The 13,108-nt window shown below is 42.2% G+C and overlaps 1 pseudogene; it reads left to right on the top strand.

Annotated features, from left to right (window-relative positions):
- Positions 1-11,997: 11,997 nt before the first annotated feature.
- LOC126031413 (uncharacterized) lies at positions 11,998-12,136 on the top strand (annotated as a pseudogene).
- The last annotated feature ends 972 nt before the right edge of the window (positions 12,137-13,108 follow it).

The raw sequence follows: 13,108 nt of genomic DNA, 5'->3' as shown, positions 1-13,108 counted from the left end.
TTCCTTTTCTTTCCTTTCACCACATAGCTAAATACCTGGTTTCCCTTGCAATAACTTTTCTCACATGAGGTGAACTCATTTTGGATAGAAGAACTGCATTGGCAGGGTAGTTTTAAGAGCTCAGTTTATTTTAAGTTGCCAACTGGTTAGTGTCCATGGTTGTAAATGTCTGAATTACAGTTTAAGGTATGAACAGAAGTGTGTTATTAAACCCGTGTGTGTGTGTGTGTGTGTGTGTGTGTCTGTGTGTGTGTGTGTGTGTCAGTGCTCAGGGTTTACTGGTTCTGCACTCAGAAATCACGCCTGGCAGGCCGGGATTTGAACCACCATCCATCCTGAATCGGCTACATGCAAGGCAAATGCTCTACTACTATGTTATTTCTCTGGCCCCAGACCCATGTGTTTATTAAAAAATTTTATAGGCTATTACCTATAAGTCCTCATCAGGAATAGCAAGGTTTCTTTTAGTAAGGTCATGAGTACATTTTTCCATTTTCAGTCCCTTTATCAATGGCAGTACTCCAGAAACTAGGATATGTAGATATTGCTGAAGGGTCATGAATATAGACAAATAGAGCAGAAAGAATAGTTTCCATAGTTGAAAAGTGGTGTTGTTGAGTATATATAAGGAGAAATTCAAAGAGAAATTGAATTTAAGAATGGCAATGTATGAAGCACAATAAATAGGTAAAATAAGTGTATCCATTGTCTGTGGAACACTTTAGTTTTTGTGTTATGTAAAAAGACAAGGATGTGGAGAGTGCTGATTGATTAGAGAAAAGGTGAATGCAACAATCTATGAGACTTTTATAGCCAAACCTGCCTTCACAGGCAATGATTCCTAGAGACTGGAAATTACAGTAATTGATTTAAAGTTTCCTTATTATCTCTCTGGCAGTAGCCACTACAGCAGCCTCTCCCTAGCTGTCCTCTTTTAAACCTTCCCTCAGAGTGAGAACTGGGAATAGTAACATATCACTCTTGTTAGATTTACAACAACTTGGCCATCATTTAGCTTGCTGGCTTTATAGCAATAGAGTGCTTTCTCCTCTCCTGTCTTTGTCAAGCAGGCTGGTTATAGAGTAAGTTCCACTGGCTGATGGGGCTATTTTTTTTACTTGATTGATTGATTGATTGGTCTTTAGGCCACACCCAGTGGTGCGGCTCAGGGGTTACCTGCATTCAGTAATGGCCTCTGGCTGGCTGGGGAACCATATGGGATGTCAGGAATCAAACCAGGTCCCTCCCAGGTTGGCCACACGCAGGCAAACATGTCACTGCTGTGCCATCTCTCCGGCTCCAGGTGGGGATCATTTTGCCCTGGGAACTTACCTTCTCTTTCTTGCCCCTGCTTCAGTTTCCTTTCTCCCATGCTTGATGGGGATTAGAATAGCAGTTGGAGCAAACTGATCTATCAGTCAACTGTGTATATGGAAGTGCATGTGTGCATGTGTGATGGCTAAAAGGAGGTGAGAGAGGAGAGGCAGAAACAAATTTGACCAACTGGGTCTTTATTGGGGAGTGCTCCTGGGCGAGATCTGACAGTCTGTTAAAAGCTGCCAGAGTTGCACCTACCCACTGCCTACAGTAGGATTGTATACTTGCATCTGTTGGGAAAGGATATAGGTGCAGGAAGAGGTATGCGCTGGCATGTCATTAAGTTAAAGATTTTCCATTCATCCTGAAATCCGGTTGGGTGGTCTTGCTGTGGTCAGACCTTGTGACTTATGTTATGGGCCAACATCTTGCTGTTGTCCTACAGTCAGTCCTCATACTTATCGTCTGGGTAAGCATCCTGCTGTTCTTACCAACAACATCAAAGGTCTAGGTGCTCTACTTAATTACTGTGAACTTCTTAGACTCAAAAGAAGCAGAAAATTTTCTAAATTAGCTATTGAGCCAAAAATGATATTGGAATTCGAGATTCAAATTTGAAAAAAAAAAAAAAAAGGATGCCAGTTAAAGTGTGGGGTCCCAGAGAACTTATTTGAAGTGGGAAGGAGAGAGTGGGCAGCCTGGAGAAGAGAATAGGCCACTTTGTCTCTACCTCTGGCCACCCTAGAAAGTATTGGGGAGATCTAGGACTGTGAGCCTTGCTCTAGCAAGGAAAGCAAGTTTGTCCTAGACCTTACTCGAGCCTTTCAAGTCTGTCACTTTTCTCTGAGAAAAGAATTTCAGGAAGAGATGAACAATGATGTGAAATCAAGTTTCATTCTGAGGAGGAGGAAGGAGAGGATATGAGATGGATGTGCTCAGGAGAGTACTGGCTTTTCCAAAGGCAGAGCACCCCAGTACACATCCCAGCATGAATATATGAAAGCATGGAAATACACCTCTCAAGAAGGGAAATACTTGGACACCAGGTGCCCAGGCAGCACGTGTGCTCGCCTCCTTTGTTCTAAATTAGCTTTTATAGTATTTTCCCAACCTGCCCCACTGTGGCTTTCTACCTAGGCAAGAGTACCCAGGCAAATAGTTATAGTGGTGCTGGGGCGGTTCATGGTCTTCCTTGATATTCCTTTCCAGCTTTTGTTCCTACAGGAGTTTCTCTTCGTAGGGGGTCCAGTCTTCTTTGGGCCTGCTGAGGTGCCACCTAAAGGTCTTACTTTAAAAGGGGCTGATATTTCTTCAGATTCCATCTTTTGACTTTTTTAAATACCGCTTTTATTACATCCCATGAATTCATTGCCACGGAGGAGGGTGCTTTCCTACCTGCCCGACCCCCTCATCTTCCCCCCTAGATATTCTACCACCTTAAAAATCTTTTTTTTGGTTTTGTTTTGTTTCGTTTTTGAGCCACACCTGGTGACGCTCAGGGGTTACTCCTGGCTATGCGCTCAGAAATCACTCCTGGCTTGGGGGATCATATGGGATGACAGGGGAACAATCCACGGTTCATCCTAGGTTAGCACATGCAAGGCAAATGCCCTACTGCTTGTGTCACCACTCTGGCCCCACCACCTTAAAATCTTCTAATGGAAAACTTGGCCAAAGTGGGCAAAGTTCAGTCTCCTGTATCTTCCTGCTGACTGCAGACCCTGCCTGCCTAAGGGTAAAACATCATGCTCCCTTAGTTTCAAAAGGAATCAGGCAATGAATTGCCTGAGTTTTAGAAATTCTCAGCTTGAAAGTCTGATAAGATAGAGGAACATGATTAGCACTAGAAGAGTCAAATGCCTTTCCTCTGTCCTCAGAAGTGAAGAGTGGTTTGTTATTCTGGACAACATTTTTCTGGGAAAAGAAGTTCAAGCAACAAGTCAAAGGAACATTCCAAAGACAAATCCAAGCAACATTGTAAACATGGAAACTCCAGTTCATTCATTTCCACTGATTCTGGTAAAAGACTATTTAAGGAAAGAATTTCTTAGAAAGATTTTTGGGCTCCTGAGCAATATGTTCCCTGAAATGGTACTAGATAAGGGAATAATTCCACCTACCCAGCATGCACATTGATCTCTTGTACATTGGTGGGCCCTCTGTAGAAAGGTGTTAGGCCCTGACCCTGTGGGCTACATACAAATCGAATTATTATTATGGTGATGCTCAGGGGTTACTCCTGGCTATGTGCTCAGAAATCACTCCTGGGTTGGGGGACCATATGGGACTCTGGGAGATCGAACCACTAGTGCAGGCAAGGCAGATGCCTTACCACTTGCACCATTGCTCTGGCCCTACAGCTATTATTATTAAGAGCAGTTTTAGAGAAAGAGACTTAATACTTGCTTTTTGCTTTTAGATGAGGAATATTCTCTAGCTTTTCTTTAAAAGAAGGTTTAAGTCTTTGGTGGGTTCACATGAGTCGGTTGGTTTATTCTCTGTCAGCATCTCATCATGCTTGGCCTAGATGGCACGAATTTCATCCTTGAGCATTTAGTCATCAGTGTGAAGTCAAGCTTCTAGTTGTCCTCTGAACAAGTTCCTCAAAGCTGGTGCTCAGGGAGGAGGCCTCAGATTCCTGTCACATTAGGGTTACCCAGGTTTGGCCATTGTGAAGATGAAAAGATCAGGTCAGCTGAGTGAGCTGGAGGTGTCCTTGTACCACTCCTCTTCAGTAGGATTGGCCTGACAGGAATTCATCTCATCCCTTTTCAGGGTTGGGAAAACTTTTGAACTCCAGGACTTTTCTTGACACTGAGAGCAACTACCCCCAGCTCTACCCCTTATCACTCTTAACAATGGGATTGACTCTTGTCTAGGCAGAAAGCCTCGCCTAGGGCCGATTGGGGAGACCCTGTAAAAGCTGACTTAGAACAAAGGAGGTGAGCATAAGTGCCGCTTGGGTACCTGGTGCCCAAACATCTCCCCTCTGCGAGGTGTACTTTCAAGCTTTCATACTTTAATGCTGGGGTACGGGCTGGGTTCCCTGCCTTTGTAGAAGCTATGTTGTCTCTTGAGATGCTCCTCTCTTGTTTGCTCTCTCCCTTATTCAAAATTTCCAAAGAAACATTTTTGTTTTCATTTGTTGTTTTTTAGTTTTGGGGCCACACCCAATGGTACTCAGAGGATACTCTGGAATCTGTTCTCAGGAGTTACTCCTGGTAGTACTCAGGACCATACCCGGGTAGTACTCAGGATCAAACCCAGGTTGGCTGCATGCAAAGCAAAGTCCTACCCACTATATTATATACCAGTGATGGCTAACCTTTTTGAGCCCGAGTGCCCAAACTGCCACACGAAACCAAAGAATTTCCTCAAAGTGACAGCATGTCCTCCCAACGGAGTCCGGCCCTGTTGCCAGGTGAGCTGCAAAACAGACACCAGCACACTCGCATCCCACCTCGCCACATATCTTAATTGCGGACATTCCCAGCGTGCCAGCTGCAAGGCCTTCATGTGCCACAGCTGACAGGCTTGCCATAGGTTCGCCATCGCTGCTATATACTATATATAGTGTGTATATATATAAATATATATACATATATGTACATATATACATATATATATATATAAATATATATATACTAAATACTATAGTTTGGTACCCTGGGGATTTGGTTATTTTTTGTTTATTTTTGATTATTTGCTGTTTTTTGTTTGTTTTTTTTTGGGGGGGGGCCACACCTGGTGACGCTCAGGGTTTACTCCTGGCTATGCACTCAGAAATTGCTCCTGGCTTGGGGGACCATATGGGACTCCAGGGGATCAAGCTGCAGCCTGTCCTAGGTCAGCCATGTGAAAGGCAAACACCCTACTGTTGTGCCACTACTCAGGCCCCTGTGTTGTTTGTTGTTCTAATTCACTGCTCATGGAGTGCAAATAGCAAGGCCCACAGTCTTAGGCCTCTCCAGTCATTTCCCAAGATAGTGAAGGTGAAGAGAAAGAAAGCAGCAGATCTTCTCCTTGAGGCTGCTGCTTCTCTCCCCCAACTTGGGAACCCACTGGCATCAAAAGAGTTTTGAATTTATATCAAGTTTGACAGCTTAAGTGCCTTCTTTTAATAGTATTGACAATTTGAGTAATAACTGAAAACTTCTGTGTTTCAGTTCTATATGTGTTTTGTTTGCATATACATGAACTTATTAGAATATCTAACCTACAAATACTAATTGAGAAAACCATGCTATAGAGTCTTGTACTAAATCTCCTAAACCAAACTGTTAAAAATATCTACAAATATTAGGTCTCTAAAGTATTTGACAGTTTAGATTTTTTAAATGATTCCGGGTAGACTGGATTAAGACTCTTTCCAGATGACTGCAATCACCTATTTTAGTACAAGCTCAAAGAAAGCCACTCCACCTTGAAGGAATTCTTATCTTGGGCTAATGAAATTCCCCCCTCACGATTGTAAAAATATTTTTATTTATTTTTTATTTTTTGTTTTTTTTTTTTGGGCCACACCCTGTGACGCTCAGGGGTCACTCCTGGCTATGCGCTCAGAAGTTGCTCCTGGCTTCTTGGGGGACCATATGGGACGCCGGGGGATCGAACCGCGGTCCGTCCTAGGCTAGCGCAGGCAAGGCAGGCACCTTACCTCCAGCGCCACCGCCCGGCCCCGTAAAAATATTTTTAAAAACACTGTAAATATATGTTTGATGATTTGAGGGTTGTGTTTTAATGAAAAGTACTGTGTCAAACTGAATTGTTCTAAGATCTTTAAATTGTATCTGCAGAATTGTTCTAATACTTATGTTTTGAGAAAGTCAATGAAAAGGGTCTTAGACATTCCAAAGTATAAATTCATTACAGAACTAAGAACAAAATTGTAGTGCTTTTTGAAAAATTGGACACTTTAATAATTACAGTTAAACAGGGTGTTCCTCGTGGGACTCAAAGAACCAAGCAAACATGATATTGTTAAAACTCCGTCCTATTCTGTAGGTTTTAGCATTGCTTCTCTGGGCTGGTTGACTCATAGCAAAAGTTAAGAATTCCATTAAGTAGAGCGCAGTTAAGAGTAATTGTGGCCCTTTGTTCTACGTGCTTTCCCATTGTCTGTTCTTCTAAGACACCTGGCTTCATCCCCAGGACAAAAATGTTAATGATCTCTCTGGCAAATGGTTATTACTCATAACACATCCTTTGACCGACAACCTGATGCATATATCACAATACTCATTCATGACTTCTATGGACCTACCCCTTATCTGGGAACAGACATGTAATCAAAATTTTATATCTTTGCTTTGTAGTGATGGGTATTCTCCAAAAGTTAAGACATACAGATGTGTGCCAGTGACTTAAAACATTCGTTTTAACAAAATATTAATCAAACACACTACTTATAATTCCTTCTAAATAAACAGGGTCAGGGCCGGACTGGAGGTGCAAAAGGTAAGGCATCTGCCTTGCAAGTGCTAACCTAGGACGGACCTCGGGTAGATCCCCCAGAGTCCCAGATGGTCCCCCCCAAGCCAGGAGTGATTTCTGAGGGCATAGCCAGGAGTAACCCCTGAGCGGCACCAGTTGTGGCCCCCCAAAAAACAAATAAACAAAAAACCCAAATCAATAAACAGGGTCAAACTATTGTGCCAAGAAACAAGACTCATTAAAAGCTCAATTACGGGGGCCGGGAAGGTGGCGCTAGAGGTAAGGTGTCTGCCTTACAAGCGCTAGCCAAGGAACAGACCGGACCGCGGTTCCATCCCCCGGCATCCCATATGGTCCCCCCAAGCCAGGGGCGATTTCTGAGCACATAGCCAGGAGTAACCCCTGAGCGTCAAACGGGTGTGGCCCAAAAACAAAAACAAAACAAACAAACAAAAAAACTCAATTACTGAAAAAAGGGAGGGGAGTGAACAGGAGTTCCCCCAGGCAACAAATAACAAATACACAAAGCCTTAACTAACTGTCTCCCCCTCAAGGATAAGAAATGATTTATGAGGCTGAAAAACTTGCAGAAGGCTAGTGATAAATGTTCAGATGAATCAGTCTATATGGATTTAGGAATGAAGAAAAAGGAGAATGGAAAAAAAGATGGGTAAAAGTTTGAGGGAGAGAGTCGGTTTTTTTTTTACAAGAAAGCTTGCCTAACCCAGCCCGCAAAAGATCCAAAATGGTGATGAAAAAGACAATTTCAGCATCACTGTCCACTGGGCACTAGCAAAGAAGTTTACCAAGGAGGTGGAAAAACATATTATCCAGATAATACCAGTAAAACACCAACCACTATGTTTCTAGCTATTATTGTCAGGTGTAAGTTACATAGGTGAACTAACACAGGTTGTGGAATTGGAGAACACCTCATCTTTGGCATTTTTTTTCATGACTACCCAGTCCCTGGGGTCACCAATGCTCAGAAAAATCATCTGGGAAAGGGAATGTATCTTGGAAAATATGACACTTGGCTTTTTCAGTTTTCCCATTTGTTTAGGCAAGGGAGAAAACCACTTGAGTGGAATAGGATAATTGTACATGAAACTGAAACTATCGCAGCTTATTCTAACAGTACTGTACAATGGGACGTGGGAGGATATTCTCCTCTGATGCCTATCATTTGGAGTAGGCCTCAACATCTGTAACAAGGAAGGCTCGCTAACGAAGCTATATTGAAGCTTAATGAAGCTTTAAACCCATGAAAAGATGGAACATCAATATCAAAACATTAGTGAAGGAATTAAATCTGGCTTCAGATTCACTAAAATGAAACTCATTTTGTACAAACGTATGTAAAAATCTTTATGAAAAAATTATATACAGGGACTGAGCAATAGTACAGAGGGTATGGCGTTTGCCTTGCATGTGGCCAACTTGAGTTCAATCCTTGGCATCCCATATGCTCCCCCAAGCCCACCAGGAGTAACCCTGAGCACTGCTGGGTTGGCCCCCAAACCAATATATATTGTACATCGTGATCAAGTAGAATTATTCCCACAGGTTTCCACGTGGGAGTTGTGACTCCCCCCAAAAGAAGCACAGCTCCCTGCTATTTGAAGTGGTGAGGAATGCAATCTTAAGAAATGAGCTGACCACTTTGGGGTTTGTTTGTTTTTTGGATTTTTGGGTCACACCCGGCAGTGCTCAGTGGTCACTCCTGGCTCTATGCTCAGAAATCACTCCTGGCAGACTCAAGGGATCATAGGGGATGCTGGGATTCGAACCACCATTCTGCATGCAAGGCAAACACCTTACCTCCATGCTATCTCTCCAGCTCCAAGCTGACCACTTTAATCTCTACCCTCCTCTGTCACTGGGGGAAGTGCCTGGGGAAGGTTAGGACTGATGAATATCTGCTATGAACAACTGCAGTACTGACTTAAGGTATCAATTGTCTTATGTAACATTTATCAGACTGCATCTATTCTACCTGGTGTGGAAAAGTATCCCTGCCATCTGTTTTCTCAAGGGAACCAGTGAAATCAGGATGAAACAAAGAAGTACTCTTTGCAGGAATGAAAAGTCAGTCTTAGATCCTACCCAAGCTTCCCCCAGTCCATTACCTTCCCTCATAGAAGAATTTCTAGAACTTTATCTTTTTCAAAGTTTCTTCCAACTGGGGAGTTCTTTCTCCGTTTTATCATCTACTTTCCATTAAATTTTTTTTTTTTTTGGTGCCGTGACTTGGATTCAAACCGCCATTAAACTTTTCTAACTAAAAAAAAAATTACGTTAAAAGGAGACAAAAAGATAACGCCTATTTGAGAAATGGTGGGAGGGGGTTAGAGGAGAGAGAGTGAGAGAGAACCATGTATATTTATATACTTTTGTATATGTATAACCCAAGTATGAAAAAGTCTAGTAATTCCCTTTAAAAAAATGATGCCAGCAGAGACACCAGACATAGATAGTTAAGGAAAAGAGTTTTATTAGAGCTCAGCACTGAGGGCCAGGCCAAAGAAACAATCAGAGCCCCATGCATTTATATACTTTTGTAACACAATGGCTGGGTGAGATAAGGCCACATTCCTACCTTATTGATGCAAGGTGGTGGTGGGGTGATACAGGAAAGGAAAATAAGGTTAGAATACAAGACATCCTGGTGAGCTTCTTGACACATCTAGTTTATGAGGTTGCCTCCCTATTCTTATGCTCTTGAGGGCTATCAGTCTTGTGGGATAACTTCTTTCTCAGGATCATTTCTCCTGGGTGTTTTCTTTATCTTCCTTTATAGCCTCAAAGGAAGTGTCTCTTTGAGGTTAAATCTTTGTTGCTTGTCTGCTGCCTGACAATCTCTGAGTTCTTCCCTTTAATCTTATTCTGAACATAACCAAACTAAGCAACATGTGGGTTTTAGGCTATCTTTGACAATTTATGAAATATATCATATACAACTTAGGTTTGGGCAGCTCTAATTTTGACCTCCAGTCAGGAGATGGGGACTTTTTGTAAAGATTTGGGGGCTATAATGTCTCACAGAGTTCCCATTTCAAAGACCTAGCAGGCTCCTACCCTTCTTATTAAAGTCATCAGCTGTGTCTTGGAGACTAGAGGCTCCTTATTGCTCCATTCTGCCTTCCAGTTCCAGAACTGGCCTAGGCACCTCTGCTTTACCAGTTTGGGCCAGCAAGACATATGTTATGCCTTTGCCTTTTAAAGTCTTAGAATCGGCCACATTGCCCTCTTCCCAATAGGCTTAAATTACATCATGTACGTTTTGTTATCTTTGTATGACTGGCTTAAGACCTTTCATTATTGACCCCAAACATTGTATATGTATTTTCCCCTTTTAATGACTTGCTTAGAGTAGTTTACATAAACTTTACACTTTCCTCCAAATTGGGTATATGTTTCCTTCTTGTCCCCTCAGGACTACTCTATAAAAATCAGAAGTTTCGGTGCCGGGCGGTGGCGCTAGAGGTAAGGTGCCTGCCTTACCTGCGCTGGCCTAGGATGGACCGCGGTTCGATCCCCCGGTGTCCCATATGGTCCCCCAAGCCAGGAGCGACTTCTGAGCGCATAGCCAGGAGTAACCCCTGAGCGTCACCGGGTGTGGCCCAAAAACCAAAAAAAAAAAAAAAAAAAAAAAAATCAGAAGTTTCCCACTGAAAGTACCCCCAGATGAAATGTGTCCCCTATGGATGCCAGTGGGTCTGTCTTTCTCTGCTAATGGCTTCTGCTTCATCAGTCAGACCAGTGGACTCTTTCAGTAAACTGACTTTGCTCTTCCTCAGCCTTCTACTTCTCCTGGTCAATCCTTATATTATCCTCCAGTTTCAGATCCATTAAGGTCCGGGTTCCCACATCTCCTAATAACCCTTCAGAGAATGTCTGCATCAAGCCCCTCACATAGAATCACATGCCATGAAGAAAGTCTTCCTCATCTCGGAGAAATGGAAGCAAATGTGCCATGGTTTAGAAACCCATATCCCAGGTAGGAAGGAAATTCTTTCCCCATGTGCCTTTTCCTCTACTGTCCTCTACTGTCCTCTACTTCTCCCAAACTGTCCTCAAACTCCCCACACTGTTCCTAGTGTGGTTGCCAAGTGGAGGAACATGAAGTTGCACATTTTCCTTTGATATTTTCAGTGTGACTTCATTCCAGCTGTGGAGCACTTCCTTCAAGGGGCCTGGGATTCCGAATCTCACTAGTATGCCACTAGTCTCCACACAGAGGTCTCATTCAAGCATTTGGGCTGGTTAGAGATTCAGATAGTGTTTATCTGAATATACATTATCAAGGCTCTCCTATTTTTCTGCTTGTAAGACAAGGGTGTTTTCAGGTATACAAGTCAATAGAATGTGTCTATCAATATGTACAGACATGAAAGTACCATGCCTCAATTTAAAAAAACATTTTTTTTCTTTTTTGGTTTTTGCATCATACCCGGCAGTGCTCAGCGGTTACTCCTGGCTCTATGCTCAGAAATCGCTCCTGGCAGGCTCGGGGGACCATATGGGATGCCGGGATTTGAACCACTGTCCTTCAGTGTCTAAGGCAAACACCCTACAGCTTCATTATCTCTCCGGCCCCAAATTTTAAAAATATTTTTCTTGTAAGTTATATTATTGGAGGTGCCAGAGCGATACTACAGTGGGTAGGGTGTTTGCCTTATATGTGGCTGACCCTTTACCAACCGAGGTTTGGTCCCTGGCATCCCATATAGTTCCCATGCCTGCCAGGAGCAATTTTTGAGCATAAAGTAATAATTTCTCGAGAACTTCAAACATTTCAACACTTGAAGATGACTTCAGAACCGTTCTGTTGATATTCACTTAACTGAAGAGAGAAACAATCTCAGAAGTCTTTTGAAGCAGAAGGAGAGGGAGGAGAGAAACAAGGAAGGAAGGAAGGAAGGAAGGAAGGAAAGGAGGGAGGGAGGGAGGGAGGGAGGAAGGAAGGAAGGAAGGAAGGAAGGAAGGAAGGGAAGAATGGAAGGAAAAGAGAAAGAAATAAATAAGGAAGGAATAAAAAGAGAAAGGAAGGAAGGAAGGAAAAGAAGGAAGGAAAGAAAGAAAGGAAGGAAGAAAGAAAGAGAGAGGAAGAAAGAAAAGAAGAAAGAAAGAAAGAGAGAAAGAAAGAAAGAAAGAAAGAAAGAAAGAGAGAGAGAAAGAAAGAAAGGAAGGCTGAAAGAAAGGAAGGAAGGAAGAAAGAAGAAAGAAAGAAAAACAAAAGAATTTGATCTCCTGGTGCTTACTACTACAGGCAGTTTTCTTTTCACTTTTTACTGATGGTATAGATTGAGGAGCTCAGTAAACCCACCCTGTGTCCACCTCAATTCATGCCCTTAGCATGGTCTGTATTTTATATGGGGAATGGGTATATACAAGAAAAATACATTAAAAAATCATTTGATTTTTCAATTTTTTAATTTTATTTAAAAAAATTTTTGGAATGAATGAGTTAAAGGAGGTAGTAACAGATCTAAGAGCAGAATGGCAGAAGCCAAAAATCAAATCAGTGATCTCAAAGAAAAGTATATCACATCATCAATAAAGAAGAGACAAAGAGAAACACATTTTTAGAATGAAGAAAATGTCAATTCTTAGTGGATAATAGCAGGAGAAACACCTTCAAATAATACAAAATCCAGAATGAGAGGGAAGAAAAAGGGGAAAAAGAGCTGGTGGGAGAGCTGATAGCTGATAGTCTGAAAAGCTAGGCTTGTGCAAGATTCAGAAGACCCAAAGGCTTTGAAAAAATAAACATAACAACACCAAGACATGTTGTAATCAAAAGTGGAATAATAAATAGGCTGATAGTGGCAAGAGAGATGAAATGCATCAAATACAGCAGAAACATAAAAATGATATCAGAGTTTACAAATGATACTCTCTAGGTAAGAGAATTAAATGAAATAGTCAAAGTACTATAAAGAAATTCATTGATCTCGGGGCCGGAGAGATAGCATGGAGGTAAGGCATTTGCCTTTCATGCAGGAGGTCATCAGTTCGAATCCCCGCGCCCCATATGGTCCCCTGTGCCTGCCAGGAGCAATTTCTGAGCCTGGAGCCAGGAATAACCCCTGAGCACTGCCGGTGTGACCCAAAAACCACAAAAAAAAAAAAAAAAAAAAAAAAAAAGAAATTCATTGATCTTGCAAGGTTTTCACTCAAGGTTTGAGAGTGATAAAAGCATGTTCAGACAATGGCTGAAGCTACTTGATATAGCAAAACCAGCTCTGAAAGAATACTGAATGATCACTAAAAACCAAACGTCAGACGAAAAAGATAAAGGCACTTGCCTTACAGGTGGATGATCCCCCTTACTAGGATCCCTGGCACCCAGAAG

This window comes from Suncus etruscus, chromosome 15 (assembly GCF_024139225.1).
Source record: "Suncus etruscus isolate mSunEtr1 chromosome 15, mSunEtr1.pri.cur, whole genome shotgun sequence".
NCBI classification, from domain to species: domain Eukaryota; kingdom Metazoa; phylum Chordata; class Mammalia; order Eulipotyphla; family Soricidae; genus Suncus; species Suncus etruscus.
This window is presented reverse-complemented; position numbering and strand designations above follow the sequence as displayed.